The sequence below is a fragment of the Martes martes genome (assembly GCF_963455335.1).
Source record: "Martes martes genome assembly, chromosome: 1".
NCBI lineage: Eukaryota > Metazoa > Chordata > Mammalia > Carnivora > Mustelidae > Martes > Martes martes.
Genome location: NC_137888.1, coordinates 66,655,934 through 66,673,852, shown reverse-complemented (window position 1 = coordinate 66,673,852; position 17,919 = coordinate 66,655,934). Strand labels below are relative to the sequence as shown.

The window sequence follows — 17,919 nt, the reverse complement described above, 5'->3', positions numbered from 1 at the left end:
TTAGGACAAACCAATATCACATACTTCTTCATGTGACACAGTGAGAAAAACACAGCATCACTTCTGGAATATTCTTATCAAAAATGTCTAAAATAAATTTAATTATAAGGAAATATTAGACAAACCTAAACTGAGAGGCATTGTACAAAATAATTGACTAGTACTCTTCAAAAATATCGAGGTCATAAAAAACAAAGACTGAGGAACTGTTTCTAATTAAAGAAAGATAAAGAGACATGAAAACTAGATGCACCACCTTATTCTAGATTGGATTAGAAAAGGGATGTAAGTGGAACAGTTGGTGAAATTTGAATAAGATGTGTAGGTTAGATACAGAATTGCATTAAAGTTAATTTTCTGAATGGAAACTGGTATCTGGCAACTGGCTACTCTTTCCTTTTAGTACTTGGTACTTAAGAACTAGAAAGCCCAGTTAGCCTTTTGATTGTCTCAGTTTGCCATTAACAATTCACAATGAATTACCTCTGCATATGTATTTTCATATTTTTGATAATGTTTCCTCAGAGTAAATTCCTGGTTGGGATTTTCAAAGTTAAGGACTTATGTCACTTTATTAGATTCCAGATTGCCCTGCAGGTTACATTCTCACTAATCTATTAGCCCACAGCCTTGCCAACAGAATCCATTGTTAGAGGTTTTCATTTTATCAGTCTGTTAGATGAGAAATTGTATCTCAGTAAGTGTGCATTTCTTCACTTGTGAGTGATGGTAGAGATGTTTTCATATGTTTTGGGATTTTTTTTTTCTTGGTTTCTTTGTGAATTTTCTGATTATGTCTTTACCTTATGTTTCTACTGGGTTTGGTCGTTTCCCTCTCCTTTTAAAGAATCTTTTCAAAATTGATTAGAGTATTTAGCTGCTTTTATACATATATTACAAATATATTCACAAAATTTATGAATTGTCTTTTGACTTTCATTGCATTGTTTTTGCCATGCAGAACTTTAATTTTTTACTGATTTTTTAAATCAGTCTTTTTTCTTTCTTTTTTTTCTACTCTTGAATTATCATAGAAAACTTTGTACTGAGATTAAAAAATAATTCATTCATGTTTTTTTCTAGTATTTATAGGTTTGAATTTAGATTCCTGATGCATTTAGAATTTAATTTTGTGTCTGGTGTGAAGTCTGGTTCTAATTTCATTTTTTATCCAATGGTTCCCATTTATAAAAAAAGGTATATCTTTGACTTAGTAATTTGAGATGCTATCTTTATTATATACTAAATATCTATAAATAATTAGGTTTATTTCTGGACTTTCTAGTCTACTTACTATTCTTTTTGTCAATTCATGAGCAAGTACCATATTTTTAATTATAAAGACTTTATATATGTTTTAATATCTGATAAGGAACTTTCACACATAGTTTTCAATATTTTTCTGGCTATTCTGTGTATTTGCCCATATGGAAGTTAAAGTGTTTGTTGATATTTTATTGGGATTGGATTGAAATGAAACAGAATCAACATCTTTATATTATTTTGTCAACCTATCCAAGGATAGGTAACATCTTTGATTTGAATCTAGTTTTGTGATTTTCAAGAGTTTTCAAAAGATTTCCTCAAGTAAGTTTTTAGAAGTTTTAGGTTTTACTCACACAGGTTCTATACATTTCTCGTTAAGGTTGTTCCTTCTTAATCTTTAGTGTTATTTTAATTGGTGGCTTTCGTCTATGATGTCTTTTACATAGTTATTACTTGAGTATGTGAAGACTTTTTGTATATTTTTTAATCCTATTTTTAGAATTCTTTTATTGTTTGAATTACTTTTATCATTAATTCTCTAGAATATTCCAGGTGTATTATTGTATCACCGGCAAATAGTTATTTTACTTCTTCCTTAAGAATTCATGTGTTTTTAATTCATTTCTATTAATTGCATTAGCTGATACCTCTAATATGTAGTAGTATTAGGGATGGTGGTAGTAGACAGTGGGCATTTTTGCTTTGTTTGGGATCTTAGAGGAAATGCCTCTGGTGTTACTTTATGAGGGTACTGTCTTCAGGACTATGATGTGTGTGTATATATGTAGGTTTATATGTATGTATTATCATTTTAAGAAAATGTCCATTAAATGAAACTTCCTTGAGTACTTTTATCATGATTGGATATTGAATTTTGTCAAAGGATTTTTTAGTATCTATGGAGATATTGATAGGGTTTTTCTCCCGTTTCACCTATTAACACAGTACATTATATTAATAGATTTCCTAACATTGAATCAAACATATGTTCCAAAATAAATTTAACTTGGTTATTTTATTTTATTATGTGATGTTGGATTCTGTTTGTTAATGTTTAAAATAGTTAATTTTGCATTGTTATTTAGAAATAATATTGATCTATATTTTTCTTGCATTGTGTGTTTTTTGCACTATCTTTATTCAAGTTTTGGTATCAGACTTTCTTCCTAAAAAATAATTATGAAGTGTTGTTTGTTTTTAGTGCTTTGCAGTAATTTATACAGTCTTGGGATCAGTAGAAGGTTTGATATGTTTACTGTATGAAACCATCTTGGATGGTTAGTTCTCAATTATTTTGTTGATTTCATTTTTTCAGAAATTAGTCTCTCTAAGCTTTCTATCTCTAATAGGGTCAATTTTAGTAATCTGTATTTCCCTAGGAAATTGCTGTTTCATCTTGATTTTCAAATATATTTTTATAGAGTCTTATTTGTAAGTTAGTTTCTTAGGAATTTTAAGTATTTTTTCTTTTTCAATAGTTATTCCTTCTTTGTAATTTTCTGCTTTGTGAATGTCTACTTTGTGGTTTTTCTTGATCAGATTAGCTAGTGGCTTATCTATTTTAAAATTCTTTAAAAATCTAGGATTTTGGGGCACCTGGGTGGCTCAGTGGGTTAAGGCCTCTGCCTTCTGCTCAGGTCATGGTCTCGGGATCCTGGAATCGAGCCCCGCATCAGGCTCTCTGCTCAGCAGGGAGCCTGCTTCCCTTCCTCTCTCCCTGCCTGCCTCTCTGCCTACTTGTGATCTCTCTCTGTCAAATAAATAAATAAAAATCTTTTTAAAAATCTAGGATTTTGTTTTATTAGGTCTTTTTTTTTAATGTTAATGATATATTTTATTTAAACCAATAAACCCAAAATATTGGCATTTCAACTTATAATCAATATAGAAACATCAATGAGATATTTTACAGTCCTTTTTATACTTAGAAGAAATGTATGTATTTGAAACTTGCAACACCCATCAATTCAGAAGCTATACTTAAATTAGAAAAAAATGATCTATATTTAGATTTAATGTAACATATGGTTGAGAAAGTAGATTCACAGACTCAAATATTTCCAAACATACCTAAAGTTTGACCAAAAATTGAGAGCATAAAAATAATTTTTCCTTAAAATTTGTTTTGATAAAACCTAGTTTTTTAGAATAATTTAACTTTAAAGCAAACTGTACCATTTCAAAATTATGTCCATGATAAGTAAATTCACCAACTCATGTCAACTCTCTACTACTAAATTTTAATTCTAATGGGTGCTGCATAAATTTGAAAGCATCTTTAAATTTATCAGTATCAACAAAATGTTCATCGAAAAATGTTATAGTTTTTGAAGCTCCCCATCATAAAATACTATCAGTTATAATTACATATAGAGTTATATTAGGAAAAAATGTGCAAAATTATTATTGATCTATATTATGAAAAGTTTAAATTTTAATATAAACTCTTGCATTATTTAGCTAAGTAACAAACTTTTTTCCCCTTACATCTTCAAATTCAATCTTTTATATGTAGTGGAATATTGGAGAGAAAAAATAAACATGAGAGTATATTTTTGACCATTTTTTTTGATTCTTGAATATTTGGCAACCATTCCTTTTTTTTTTAATTAACATATAATGTATCATTAACCCCAGGGGTACAGGTCTGTGAATCATCAGGCTTACACACTTCTCAGCACTCACCATAGCACATACTCTCCCCAATGTCCATAATCCAACCACCCTCTCCCTAACTCCCTCCCCCCAGCAACCCTCAGGTTTTTTTGTGAGATTAAGAGTCTCTTATGGCTTGTCTCCCTCTCGATCCCATCTTGTTTCATTTTTTCCTTCCCTACCCACCAAATCCCCCACCTTGCGTCTCAAATTCCTCATATCAGGGAGATCATATGATAATTGTCTTTCTCTGACTTATTTCGCTAAGCACAATACCCTCTAGTTCCATCCATGTTATCACAAATGGCAATATTTCATTTCTTTTGATGCCTTATAGTATTCCATTGTATATATATACCACATCTTTATCCATTCGTCAGTTGATGGACATCTAAGTTCTTTCCATAGTTTGGCTATTGTGGACATTGCTGCTATAAACATTCAGGTGCATGTGCCCCTTCAGATAGCTACATTTGTATCTTTAGGGTAAATACCCAGTAGTGCGTGTGCTAGTTCATAGGGTAGCTCTATTTTCAGCTTTTTGAGGAATCTCCATGCAGTTTTCCAGAGTGGCTGCACCAGTTTGCATTCCACCAACAGTGTAGGAAGGTTCCTCTTTCTCCGCATCCTCACCAACATCTGTCATTTCCTGACTGGTTACTTTTAGCCGTTCTGACTGGTGTGAGGTGGTATCTCACTGTGGTTTTGATTTGTAGTTCCCTAATGCCAAGTGATGTTGAGCACTTTTTCATGTGTCTGTTGTCCATCTGGATGCCTTCTTTGCAGAAATGTCCGTTCATGTCCTCTGCCCATTTCTTTTTTTTTTTTTTAAAGATTTTATTTATTTATTTGACACAGAGAGAGATCACAAGTAGGCAGAGAGTCAGGCAGAGAGAGGTGGGGCAAGCAGACTCCCTGCTGAGCAGAGAGCCCAATGCGGGGCTCAATCCCAGGACCCTGAGATCATGACCTGAGCCGAAGGCCAAGGCTTTAGGCCACTGAGCCACCCAGGCGCCCCCCTCTGCCCATTTCTTGATTGGATTATTTGTTCTTTGGGTGTTGAGTTTGATAACTTCTTTATAGATTTTGGATACTAGCCCTTTATCTGAGATGTCATTTGCGAATAACTTCTTTCATTCTGTCAGTTGTCTTTTGGTTTTATTGACTGATTCCTTTGCTGTGCAAAAGCTTTTGATCTTGATGAATAGTTCATCAAGAACTATTCCCAGCTAGAACATTTCCCAATAGTTCATTTTTGCCCTTGCTTCCCTTGCCTTTGGCGATGCTTCTAGAAAGAAGTTGCTGTGGCTGAGGTCGAAGAGGTTGCTGCCTGTGTTCTCCTCAAGGATTTTGATGGATTCCTTTCTCACATTGAGGTCTTTCATCCATTTTGAGTCTATTTTTGTTTGTGGTGTAAGGAAATGGTTCAGTTTCATTCTTCTGCATGTGGCTGTCCAATTTTCCCAACACCGTTTGTTGAAGAGACTGTCTTTTTTCCACTGGACATTCTTTCCTGCTTTGTCAAAGACTAGTTGACCATAGAGTTGCGGGTCCATTTATAGGCTCCCTATTCTGTTCCATTGATCTATATGTCTGTTTCTGTGACTATACCATACTGTCTTGATGATGATAGCTTTGTAATAGAGCTTGAAGTCTGGAATTGTGATGTCACCAACTTTGGCTTTTTCAATATTCCTCTGGCTATTTGAGGTCTTTTCTGGTTCCAGATAAATTTTAGGATTATTTGTTCCATTTCTTTGAAAAAAATTGATGGTATTTTGCTAGAGATTGCATTAAACGTGTAGATTGCTTTAGGTAGCATAGACATTTTCATAATATTTGTTCTTCCAATCCATGAGCATGAAACATTTTTCCATTTCTTTGTGATTTCCTCAATTTCTTTCATGAGTACTTTATAGTTTTCTGAGAACAGATTCTTTGCCTCTTTGGTTAGGTTTATTCCTAGGTATCTTATGGTTTTGGGTGTAATTGTAAATGGGATTGACTCCTTAATTTCCCCTTCTTCTGTCTTGCTGTGGTGTATAGGAGTGCACCTGATTTCTGTGCATTGATTTTTATATCCTGACACTTTACTGAATTCCTGTACAAGTTCTAGCAGATTTGGAGTGGAGTCTTTGGGTTTTCCGCATAAAGTATCATATTATCGGCAAAAAGTAATAGTTTGACTTCTTCTTTGCCAATTTGGATGCCTTTAATTCCTTCTTGTTGTCTGATTGCTGAGGCTAGGACTTCTAGTACTATGTTGAATAGAAGAGTGATAATGGACATCCCTGCTGTGTTCCTGACCTTAGCAGAAAAGCTCTCAGATGGGGTGCCTGGGTGGCCTCTGTCTTTAGCTCAGGTCATGATCTCAGGGTCCTGGGATCGAGCCCCGCATCAGGCTCCCTGCTCAGCGGGGAGCCTGCTTCCTCCTCTCTCTCTGTCTGCCTCTCTGCCTACTTGTGATCTCTGTCTGTCAAATAAATAAATAAAATCCTTAAAAAAAAAAAAGAAAAGCTCTCAGTTTTTCTCCATTGAGAATGATATTCGCCATGGGTTTTTCATATATGGCTTTGATGATATTGAGGTATGTACCCTCTGTCCTTACACTTTGAAGAGTTTTCATCAAGAATGGATGCTGTACTTTGTGAAATGCTTTTTTAGCATCTATTGAGAGTATCATATGGTTCTTGTTCTTTCTTTTGTTAATGTATTGTATCACATTGATTTATTTGCAGATGTTGAACCAACCTTGCAGCCCTGGAATAAATCTCACTTCATCGTGGTGAATAATCCTTTTAATGTACATTGCATCCTATTGGCTAGTATTTTGGTGAGAATTTTTGCACCCATGTTCATCAAGGATATTGGTCTGTAATTCTCTTTTTTGATGGGATCTCTAGTTTTGGGTTCAAGGTAATGCTGGCCTCATAGAATGAGTTTGGAAGTTTTCCTTCCATTTCTATTTTTTTGGAACAGTTTCAGGAGAATAGGAATTAATTCTTCTTTAAATGTTTGGTAGAATTCCCCTGGGAAGCCGTCTGGTCCTGGACTTTTGTTTGTTTGGAGATTTTTGATGACTGTTTCAATCTCCTTACTGGTTATGGGTCTGTTCAGGTTATCTATTTCTTCCTGGTTCAGTTGTGGTAGTTTATATTCTCTAGAAATGTATCCATTTCTTCCAGGTTGTCAAATTTGTTGGCATAGAGTTGCTCGTAGTATGTTCTTATAATTGTTTGTATTTTTTTGGTGTTGGTTGTGATCTCTCCTCTTTCATTCAAGATTTTATTTATTTGGGTCCTTTCTCTTTTCTTTTTGATAAGCCTAGCCAGGGGTTCATCAATCTTATTAATTCTTTCCAAGAACCAGCTCTTAGTTTCATTGATTTTTTCTATTTTTTTGGTTTCAATTTCATTGATTTCTGCTCTGATTTTTATGATTTCTCTTCTCCTGCTGGGTTTAGGCTTTCTTTGCTATTCTTTCTCTTAGGTGTAGGGTTAGGTTGTGTATTTGAGACCTTTCTTGTTTCTTGAGAAAGGTTTGTATTGCTATATATTTTCCTCTCAGGACTGCCTTTGTTGTGTCCCACAGATTTTGAACAGTTGTGTTTTCATTTTCATTTGTTTCCATGAATTTTTTCAATTTTTCTTTAATTTCCTGGTTGACCCATTCATTCTTTAGTAGGATGCTCTTTAGCCTCCATGTATTTGGTTCTTTCCAACTTTCCTCTTGTGATTGAGTTCTAGCTTCAGAGCATTGTGGTCTGAAAATATGCAGGGAATGATTCCAATCTTTTGGTACCGGTTGAGGCCTGATTTGTGACCCAGGATGTGATCTTTTCTGGAGAATGTTCCGTGTACACTAGAGAAGAATGTGTATTCTGTTGCTTTGGGATGAAATGTTCTGAATATATCTGTGATGTCCATTTGGTCCAATGTGTCATTTAAGATCTTTATTTCCTTGTTGATCTTTTGCTTAGATGATCTGTCCATTTCAGTGAGGAGGGTATTAAAGTCCCCTACTGTTATTGTATTATTGTCAATGTGTTTCTTTGATTTTGTTATTAATTGGTTTATATAGTTGGCTGCTCCCATGTTAGGACATAGATATTTACAATTGTTAGATCTTGTTGGAGAGACCCTTTGAGTATGATATAGTGTCCTTCCTCATCTCTTATTATAGTCTTTGGCTTAAAATCTAATTGATCTGATATAAGGATTGCCACCCCAGGTTTATTTTAATGTCCATTAGCATGATAAATTGTTTTCCACCCCTCACTTTAAATCTGGAGGTGTCTTTGGGTCTAAAATGAGTTTCTTGTAGACAGCATATTGATGGGCTTTGGTTTTTTATCCATTCTGATACCCTGTGTCTTTTGATTGGGGTGTTTAGCCCATTTACATTCAGGATAGCTATTGAAAGATATGAATTTGTTGCCATTGTATTGTCTGTAAGGTGACTGTTACTGTCTATTGTTTCTGTTCCTTTCTGGTCTACTACTTTTAGGTTCTCTCTTTGCATAGAGGACCCCCCTTTCAATATTTCCTGTAGGGCTGCCTTGGTGTTTACAAATTCTTAAAGTTTTTGTTTGTCCTGGAAGTTTTTTGTCTCTTCTTGTATTTTCAATGATAGCCTAGCTGGATACAGTATTCTTGGCTGCATTTTTTCTCATTTAGTGCTCTGAATATATCATGCCAGTTCTTTCTGTCCTGCCAGGTCTCTGTGGATAAGTCTGTTACCAATCTAGTATTTTTACTATTGTATGTTACAGACTTCTTGTCCTGGGCTGCCTTCAGGATTTTCTCTTTGTCATTAAGACATGTAAGTTTTTATTTTTATTGATTTTGAGGGGGGTTCTCTGTGCCTCCTGGATTTTGATGCTTGTACCCTTGCCATATTAGGGAAATTGTGTACACTAATTTGCTCCAATATACCTTCTGCCCCCCTCTCTCTTTCTTCTTCTTCTGGAATCCCAATTATTCTAATATTATTTCATCTTATGGTATCACTTATCTCTTGAATTGTCCCCTCATGGTCCAGTAGCTGTTTGTCTCTCTTTTGCTCAACTTCTTTATTCTCTGTCATTTGGTCTTCTGTATCACTAATTCTCTCTTCTGCCTCATTTATCCTAGTAGTAAGAGCCTCAATTTTTGATTGTACCTCATTAATAGCTTTTTTGATTTCAACTTGGTTAGATTTTAGTTCTTTTATTTCTCCAGAAAGGGCTTTTATTTCTCCAGACAGGGTTTCTCTAATATCTTCCATGCATTTTTTGAGACCAGCTAGCACCATGAGAATTGTCGTTGTGACTTCTAGATCTGACATATTACCAACATCCATATTGATTAGTTGTCTAGCCTTTGGTACTGTCTCTTATTCTTTTTTTTTTTTTTTTTTTTTGTGGCGAGTTTTTCTGCCTTGCTATTTTATCCAGATAAGAATATATGAACGAGAGAATAAAATTTTATAAGGGTGCAAAAGACCCCGGAAAAATGTACACTAATGAAATCAGAAGAGACCCCAAATCCGGGGGGAGAAGAAGGGAGCTAAAAAGCAGTTTTAAAAAGATTTAAAAAATTTTTCAAATATCTATTTATCTATCTATATATATATTAGACTGATGAATAGAACAGAGCCACTGACTTGATTTTGGGTGTATTTTGGTCTCTTAGAAGAAACTACCTCCCAGAATTTTAAAGAAAGAAAAACTTATATATATAAAAATATAAGCGTAAAAACGATGAAGGGATGGAATATGAGTGTAAAGATGAAAATTTAAAAAAGGAATTAATAAGTTGGTTGGAAAAAGAAAGAAAAAGAAAGTGGAGAGAATTTGCTTGGACTGGAGACTAGAACAAAGACCTGTGCTAGATTTATGGTATATTTTTATCTCTTAGAAAAAATTATTTCCTAAAACATTTTTAGAAGAAAAAAACCCTATAAGTATACAAAAAATAAAGTTAGATACACTGAAGGATAAAATATGACTATAATAATGAAGGTTTAAAAAGATTTTCTTTTTTTAGAAAGGTATTGTGAAGATAAACTAGTTAAGAAATGTTAAAAGAGGAAAGAGGAAAAGTTAAAAAAATTAGAATAAGAAAATAAAATAAAATAAATAACTTTGCAAGACTAAAGAATCATAGGGAGAAAGCCATGAATTCCATGCTTTGCTTTCCCCTCCTCTGGAATTCTGCTCTTCGCCTTGATCAGTGAGCTTGGTCTTAGCTGGATGTTCTTGCTGATCTTCTGTTGGGGGGGGAGGGGCCTGTTTTGGTGATTCTCAAATGTTTTTGCCTGAGGCGGAATTGCACTGCCCTTGCCAGTGGTCGGGGTAAGTAATCTGCTCAGGTTCACTCTTGGGAGCTTTTTTCCTCTGAACACTTTCTGTAGAGCTTGGAGGACAGGAATGAAAATGGTGGCTTCCCAATCTCCGGCCCAGAGGAGCCGAGAGCTTGGGGTCCCATTCCTCAGTGCGTCCTTGGAGAAATGCGCTCAATCACTCCCATCTCCCTGGTCTCTGGCTGCTCTCGGGCGCACACAGCCTGTGACTGAATGTTTCTGTCTCTGTCACACAGCCCTGCTTGGAGTCTCCAAACCCAGCAGATTCTTGCTGCTCTGCTCTTGCGGCAGATGAAGGTGGGTCTCCCCAGATCTGCCACTTGTGGTGTCCCTGCTCAAAGAGCAGTGGTCTGACTGTGCTGTGGATCACAGTTTAAGGTAACCCTGAGCTGAGAGCTCACTTCTCGGCTCTGTCTCTGTAGTCAGCATCCCCACTCTGATACCTGTAAGCTCTGCTACACTCAGATATCCCCAATCCTTCTGTGACTCCGTGGGACCTGAGACCACACTGTCCCCACAAGGGCTCCCACCCCCACTTAGCCTCTGGAGCAATGTCCTTCAGTGGAGCAGACTTTTAAAAGTTCAAATTTTGTTTCCATTGCTCCACTGCTTGCTGGGAGCCTGCCCCTCCCCCTGCGGTCTATCTTCCCATTTCTTTGGATTCACTTCTCTGCATTTCAGAAAGTGGTCAATTTTCTGTTTCTAGATTTGCTGCTCTTCTTCTCTTCAATCTCCTGTTGGGTTTGTAGGTATTTGGAATGGTTTGATAACTATCTAGCTGATCTCCTGCTACCTGATGTCATCTCAGTCTGCTACTCTTCTGCCATCTTGGCTCCTCTGGCCTATTAGGTCTATTTTTTAAAATATACCTTATTAATTTCTTCTTTTAATATTACATTTCATTCTTCCTGCTTCCTTTTTATTTTGTTGCACTTTTTCTAGTATTTTGTTGAACTAGGAATTTGTTGACTTATGTTTTTATTGATAAATGCTGTTTTTAGTGAAGTACTATGAATTTAGTACTGTGAAATTTCCTGTGGTCTCTATTTTAAGTATAATCCACAAACTGTGTGATATGTAGAGATTTTCATTTTATTTGTTAGAAATTATGTAATTTTCATGTTTTCCCTCTTTTGCCCAGGTGGAAGTGCTTTTTTTTTTTTTTTATTTTGTTAAATGACTTGTAGTCTTATTACACTGCAATCTAATATTGTTGTTTGTAACACATATACTTTATGGAACTCACTGATGTTTCTTTGTGACCTAATACATGACCAACACAAACTAAATGTGTTCTCTATTATAAAGGTAAAATATTTGAGGTATATTCATAAAGACTGCTTCATTGGTTATGTTCATTAGGTCTTCTTTATTTTTATTCATTCCCCTCCTCAACATTTCATCTGTCTTTTAATGAGAGTGGTTTACTGAAGTTCACTAATTGTTAATATATTTTTCTCTGTCTCCTTGTATCTCTTGTCTTTTCTTCATTAAGTAATTGCTTGTTATTTGGTGTGTACATACTCATAGTACATATGACTGATTGATAATGTTATCTTTATTATGATTGTTGTTTTTAGCAGTAAATTTTACTCTTTCTTGTTTAATGCAGTCTATCCCTCACTACTTTCTTCTTGCTTTCCTTTGCCTAGAAATTTTTCTGTCCATCCCTTTGGTTTTAGCCTTTTAGAATCAATTTGCTTTAGATATACCTCTTATGTACCACACTGAGATGTAATTATCTTTCCTTTTTGAACCAAATTGAAAATTTTTTTAATATATGATTTAATCCCATTCATAATTATTGATTTAACTAAAATGTTTAGTTTCAATTCTTAAATTATTTTATAATTATGTTATTGTATATTTACTATGTTTATTTTTCTGCCTAAGGATACTCTTTGGAGTTTTATTTTTATATTTAGAAAGGTATGTATTTTTGTTCTAGTGTGTACCTGTGTGCTTTTTATTATCTGGTTTGTCAAGGTTTTTTTTTTTTTGTTTGTTTGTTTGTTTTAAGATTTTATTTTTAAGGAGTCTCTACATCCAACATGAGGCTGGAACTCACAACCTGGAGAGCAAGATTCACATGCTCTTCCAAATGAGCCAGCCAGATGCCCCTGGTTTGTCAAGATTTTAATGGTATTCTGTAATACCCACATACTGCCTGAACAATAGTCATCAACATTGAGCTCACTTTTTCTTTTTCTTTTTTCCTGTCCTTTTCCTTCCCTTTAAAAAGTACATTATTTCTACTTTGTCTCAACATATAACGTGTGTACACTAATTTTCCACCCTTTTCCCCATCCTTGTAGGGTGTAGAGATGGAAAATTAATATAATCTACATTTTTATTTATTCAAATTCTTACCATTGGTCTTAATGCTGAACAACTTCTAGTCATCTCTTGACTGGATGAAACTTATCCACTAATAGATTTCTTGAAGACTAATATAGTATAGAATTCCCCATATCTTGTATGTTTAAAACTGTTTTTCCATAACCTTAATATTTGAGGCACATCTTGGCTGGATATAAATTTTTGGCCCATGCTTTCTTTTATTGAGTTTTAGGAAAATGCTCTTTCTTTGCTGTGCATGTTGTTTTTAAGAATTTTAATGGGAATATAATTCTTTTGTGCTAAATATGTAGGTCTTGAAATTTCTTTTTTATATCTTTGAAGTTTGATAATTTTACTAGGCTAGTTAGCTAATGCTGTGAAACAAATTAAGACCTTAGTAGCTTAGGGGTGTGTGTCTGGCTCAGTTGGAAGAACATGCTATTCTTGATCTTAAGGTCATGAATTCAAGCCCCATGTTGGGTGTAGAGATTACTTAAAAAAAAAAAAAACTTAAAAATATATCTTAAAGTACTTAGTGGCTTAAAGGCAACAATAAATATATATTAACTCAAAGTTTCTGTGAGTCATGAACTTGGGAGCACCTTTGCTAGTGGTCTGGTTTGAGGTTTTAGTAAAGCTGTTGGCTGGGACTATAGTTATCTGAAGGTTTGAGTTGGATCTGCTTTTAAGATGACTTGCACACATACTGGCAAACTGGTGCTCAGTTCTCCATGTGGGCTTCTCCACAGAGCTGCTTGTTGTCCTTATGCATGACGGTTAGCTTCCCCTAGAATAAGTAATCCAAGAGAGCAAAATGGAAGCTGCAGTGTCTTTTAAGAGGTAGCCTTGGTTTTAGTTGTTTTGGGTGACAGGCTAACTTGGTCCCTATTACACCATCCTTGTTGGAAACAGAAGTCTCTTGGCTATTATTTCTTTAATGATTTTCATATCTCATCCCATTTTTTTTTCTTTCTCTTCATGGTACTTCAATTTTGTGAATGTTTGGTCTTTTAGGGCATAGGATCTATTATTTTACCCCAAAGAGCATTGACATTTTATCAGTCAGCTTGACTGAACTCAAACTCTAAACTTTGTCTTTTAACTGGCTGCTTGGAGTCTGCCCACCCTTGCATAGATTAGAGGACAGCCAGATATTTGGGCAGAATTTATATGAAGAATTTAGGGTTCTCTTTCTTTGGATCTCTCATTTCTGGACTTTCTCCAATTTTTTTTTTTTAATCTCTTGCAGTTATTCTGAGCTCTTTTTCAAATTCTGCCTATCAGTAAACTCCAGGTTTCAGTTTCTCCTTTTGGTCACTCTCCAGGTCCTTCAATTATTTTGTCCAGAGTTCATGTTACATAGGATTTGTTTTTATGAGAGTCTTATGACTCTATTTTAAATGATTTCTGCTTAATGGATCTTGGTGAGGCCTTCTCTAATTATGCTATTTAAAAATTACAGAACCACCCATCTCCTGGTGCTTCATTTTTGTACACAATTCTTACGAGTTGACATAGAATGCATTTTAACATGTTTGTTTTCTGATTTGCACAACTAGAATGTAAGCTCTAAAACAGTAGACACATTTCCCTCTTGTTCAGTGCAATTTCTTCAGTTCTGAGAACAGATAAGATTAATGCTTAGTAAATATTTTGGTATGCATGAGTGAATCAATACATTATTTTTTCCTGCATCCTTATATAGTACCCAAAAGGCAATAGATGAGGAAGAGGAAGCAGTTGAAGAACGTCGGAATATGTGAACTATTTGGGTGACTGGCAGAAAAGGTTTAACTGAAACGGAAGCAGCAGCCCTTATTGTGGAAGAAGCTAAAATGATTCTGCAGCAGGACTAGTTGAAATGGGAGTGCAATGGAATTCATACTCCCTTTTAAATTCTGATACACACTCATTGACCAGCAGTGAGTCAGAAGTAAAGGAACAGAAATTTATACCCCAAACTAAAAGATCTTGTGAAAGGTTAACACCAAAGAAAAAAAGTAACTCAATGTTTAGTGATTCTTCTGCTAAGCATTCATCAAATACTGTGCAGAATTTAGAGAAAAGTGGAGAGCATACAAACTGCTTTTATGATAAGTTACAGAATGGGAATCAAGAGCACCAGGCACATTCCATTTCCAGAGCAAGAAAACAGGCTTCTTTGAGTATAAGTAAAGAAAAACTAAGAACCTCTCTGAATGAGGGAAAAACATGCACTAAGAAAGTTCTTCGGATTCTCTTATTTGAGAAAACTAAAAAAGAAGCTCAGAGTTTCAATTCAGAAAAGATGAGTATTACCTGTGGATCTTGGAAACAAAGTAAACATGTAAAACAATCTAGACACAGTAGCTGATGAAAGACACTGAGATGTGTAGAATTGATTTACAGGAACAGACTATGTCTAATCCTGTTTATTGTGGAGATGCATTTACCTTAGATGAGAAGAATGTGGAATTTAGAAGTCCAGACCCTTTTGCTAAAAATATATCATTCTGTGCTGAGGGAAAATATAGCAAAGCATCATTCTCATTAGAAAGAGAACAAAGTTCAAAGAACAAAACAAAAACTAATGATATTCTTGTGGAACATTTTATCACACAATCCCAGAGTAAAAAAGTGACTTGTCAACCCACTAGTATGGTTAGTGAAAATGGAAGAGGATTTGCTGTTGTTGAGTCAGAAAAAATAAACACAGTCTTGGTGGTAGAAAATGATTAAAAAACCAGAATGTTTATCTAAAACATGACACCTACTCAGTTAACTACTGCCCAGAAAAACAGTCTGATAAACAGACGAACACTTATACCAAGCAGAAAAAAATAATAGAAAGACAAATGCTCTGTGAGACAGGCAGTAGTTATATGAATAGAGACTCAAATATTATTATCAAGTGTGGAATTATGAAGTTTAATAGTGAAGAAAATAAGTCAAATAACCTTTAGGTATCACGAGATAATATAAGCAGAGCTTAGATACTCCCAACTCGAGGATCAGAAGGCCAGCATGAGAATTTACTAAATACATCTAGAAAACAAGAAAAAACAGAAGCAAACAAAACAAAGAATAATTGTATTTCTGAATTAGGTTTAGTTCCTTGTGAATTTGAAGATAGTTTCTACATGGATACTCCATCAGAGAAAATAATACAACAGATGGCAACTGAAAATGCCAAACCAGAAGCAAAGTATGCCAAGCTGGCAACAGGGATGTTGCAGAAGAGCTTAGATGACCAGAGTTCAGTACGCTTTTTTCAGAATGAGATTTGTATTACTTTTTCTGGTGAACAACATTCTCCAGAAGTGACAAATAAAGATCATTTGGAACTTAAGACTGTAAATACTATGAAACAAGGCACTGATTTGGATGGGGTTGATATCCTGACTCCAGAAAGCTCGATTTTTCTTTCTCCAATACTCTTGAGGGTAAATGGCCCTTGTTTTAAAAGGAATGAACTTTCTGTCACTGACTCTCAATTAAATAGTTTTCTTCAAGGTTATCAAACACAAAAAGCTATGAAACCAGTTATACCTCTGGTTCCTCAAAAGAGAACTATCACTGGTATAGAAGCAGAATGCCTGCCAGTTCCTGAAACAACTTTGAATTTGAGTGATAGTTTACTGTTTGACAGTTTCGGTGAAGACTACCTATTAAAAGAACAACCACCTGACATACAAGTGAAGGAACCCCTCTGTTCTGCACTAACATCAAACCATTTCAGTCATTCTGTGTGTCTATAATGAGAAGGCACAATTAGAAAATCAAATGAATGAGAATCAAGATAATCAGCAACAGTACACTTGTTTCAGTGATGAGTCTATTATATTTTCAGAAGTGGATTCTGATCAGGTGGTTGAAGCTTTGAATAATGCAGAAATATGTCCTGTCCAGGAGAAACGAATACTGGAGTTTTAGAACATTAGAACTAAGTGATCCAGTGACTGTAGGTAATGGTTATCCACAAAGAGAAGTAATCGGAGGAGATAAAGATGAAAGGTCTCAAAAACCCAAATGAACTGAGACAGAGGAAAAGAATGCATTAATATGGTCAGGGGCATCATTTTATTTAAGTCCAGGACTGCAGAGAATTTTAGACAAAGTGTCCAGTCCTCTAGAAAATGAAAAGCAAAAATTAACCACTACAAACTTGTCTAGTTTGAAAGGAAAAAATGCAGAGGTAAATGACAAACAAAAAGTGATTTCAAATTTGGAGCCAAATCAAGTGCAGGGAATCTCATTTTCTCTAAATATTGAAGTAAAAAAGCAAGATTGGGACACTGGAGACCAATGCCCTTCGTGCTGAAACCTCATCCCACTTGCCTTGTAAAGAGAACTGTATAGTTGATGATAATAGACTCATTCCTCTTACACCTACTCCAACATCTGCTTCTAAACTGATATTTTCAAGTATTCCTGGAACATCTTCTGTAAAACTTCAGAAAACACATAGCGTTTTACAGCTTGGTGAAAGTTACTCATTTGACTCATCTTCAAATATTAAAAACCAAGATTTAAGTTCAGAGAGTAGAAATGGTTTAAAAGAAGTCCTATTAGAGACACAACTTTTTCACTGTGGTTATCACAAGATGGATTGGAGTTAACTCCAGCCTTGTTCAGCTCAGAAAGTTTGGCCACAATTGATGTAGCTAGTGACCAAACTCTCTTTTGAACATTCATTAAGGAGTGCAGAGCAAAAAGTGATTTTCTATCTCACTGGCTTGTGAAAAGATCAGTAGTTTGACATCTAAAAGTGCTGCTATTGGTGGTAGGTTTAAGCAAGGTAAGACTTTAAAAAATTTTTTTTCATATTTTCATCTTTATATGTAAAATAGTGGGTTGGGATGGGCCTGAGCCTTTTCAGTATAGGATATTAAATGTAATAAATTTATTCAGAGTTCAATTAAAGTTTCTTCTATGTGGGTTTAGAACAGCTTTATTGTTGAGCACAACTAGATTAATAATAGTTGCCATCTGGTCTAAGAGATGGGTGACTCCAGGACATGTGGGTATGAGAGCCAAGCACTGAGAAAAAAAGCTCAAGCTGGGCTACTGAACTCATGTAGACCACCAAGGCACTACTCATTTACCTAGCACTGATCCACTGTTGTAGCTGGCCTATGTCTAATCAGGCCTATGTCTGTCTCTTTCTTCATAAGCCACAGATCCCACCTAAACAGCCTTCCTAGAGTAGATCTCCACACTAGGTGGTCCAAAAGGAGTTCTAGACCAGTCTTTTCTCTCAGGACAAGGACATAGAAGCCAAGCTTCTTGCTGCTGCAGCCACCACAGTTGTGGCTGGTTTGAGGGCCAACACTTGAT

At 35.2% G+C, this 17,919-nt stretch overlaps 1 pseudogene across 1 annotated transcript in view; it reads left to right on the top strand.

Annotated features, from left to right (window-relative positions):
* LOC308341014 (DNA polymerase theta-like) overlaps window positions 1–17,919 on the top strand; it is a 116,612-nt pseudogene that overhangs the window by 40,535 nt on the left and 58,158 nt on the right. The window contains exon 13 of the transcript in view: window positions 14,309–17,380. The product of the transcript in view is annotated as a DNA polymerase theta-like (transcript). The remainder of the gene's footprint in view (window positions 1–14,308; window positions 17,381–17,919) is intronic.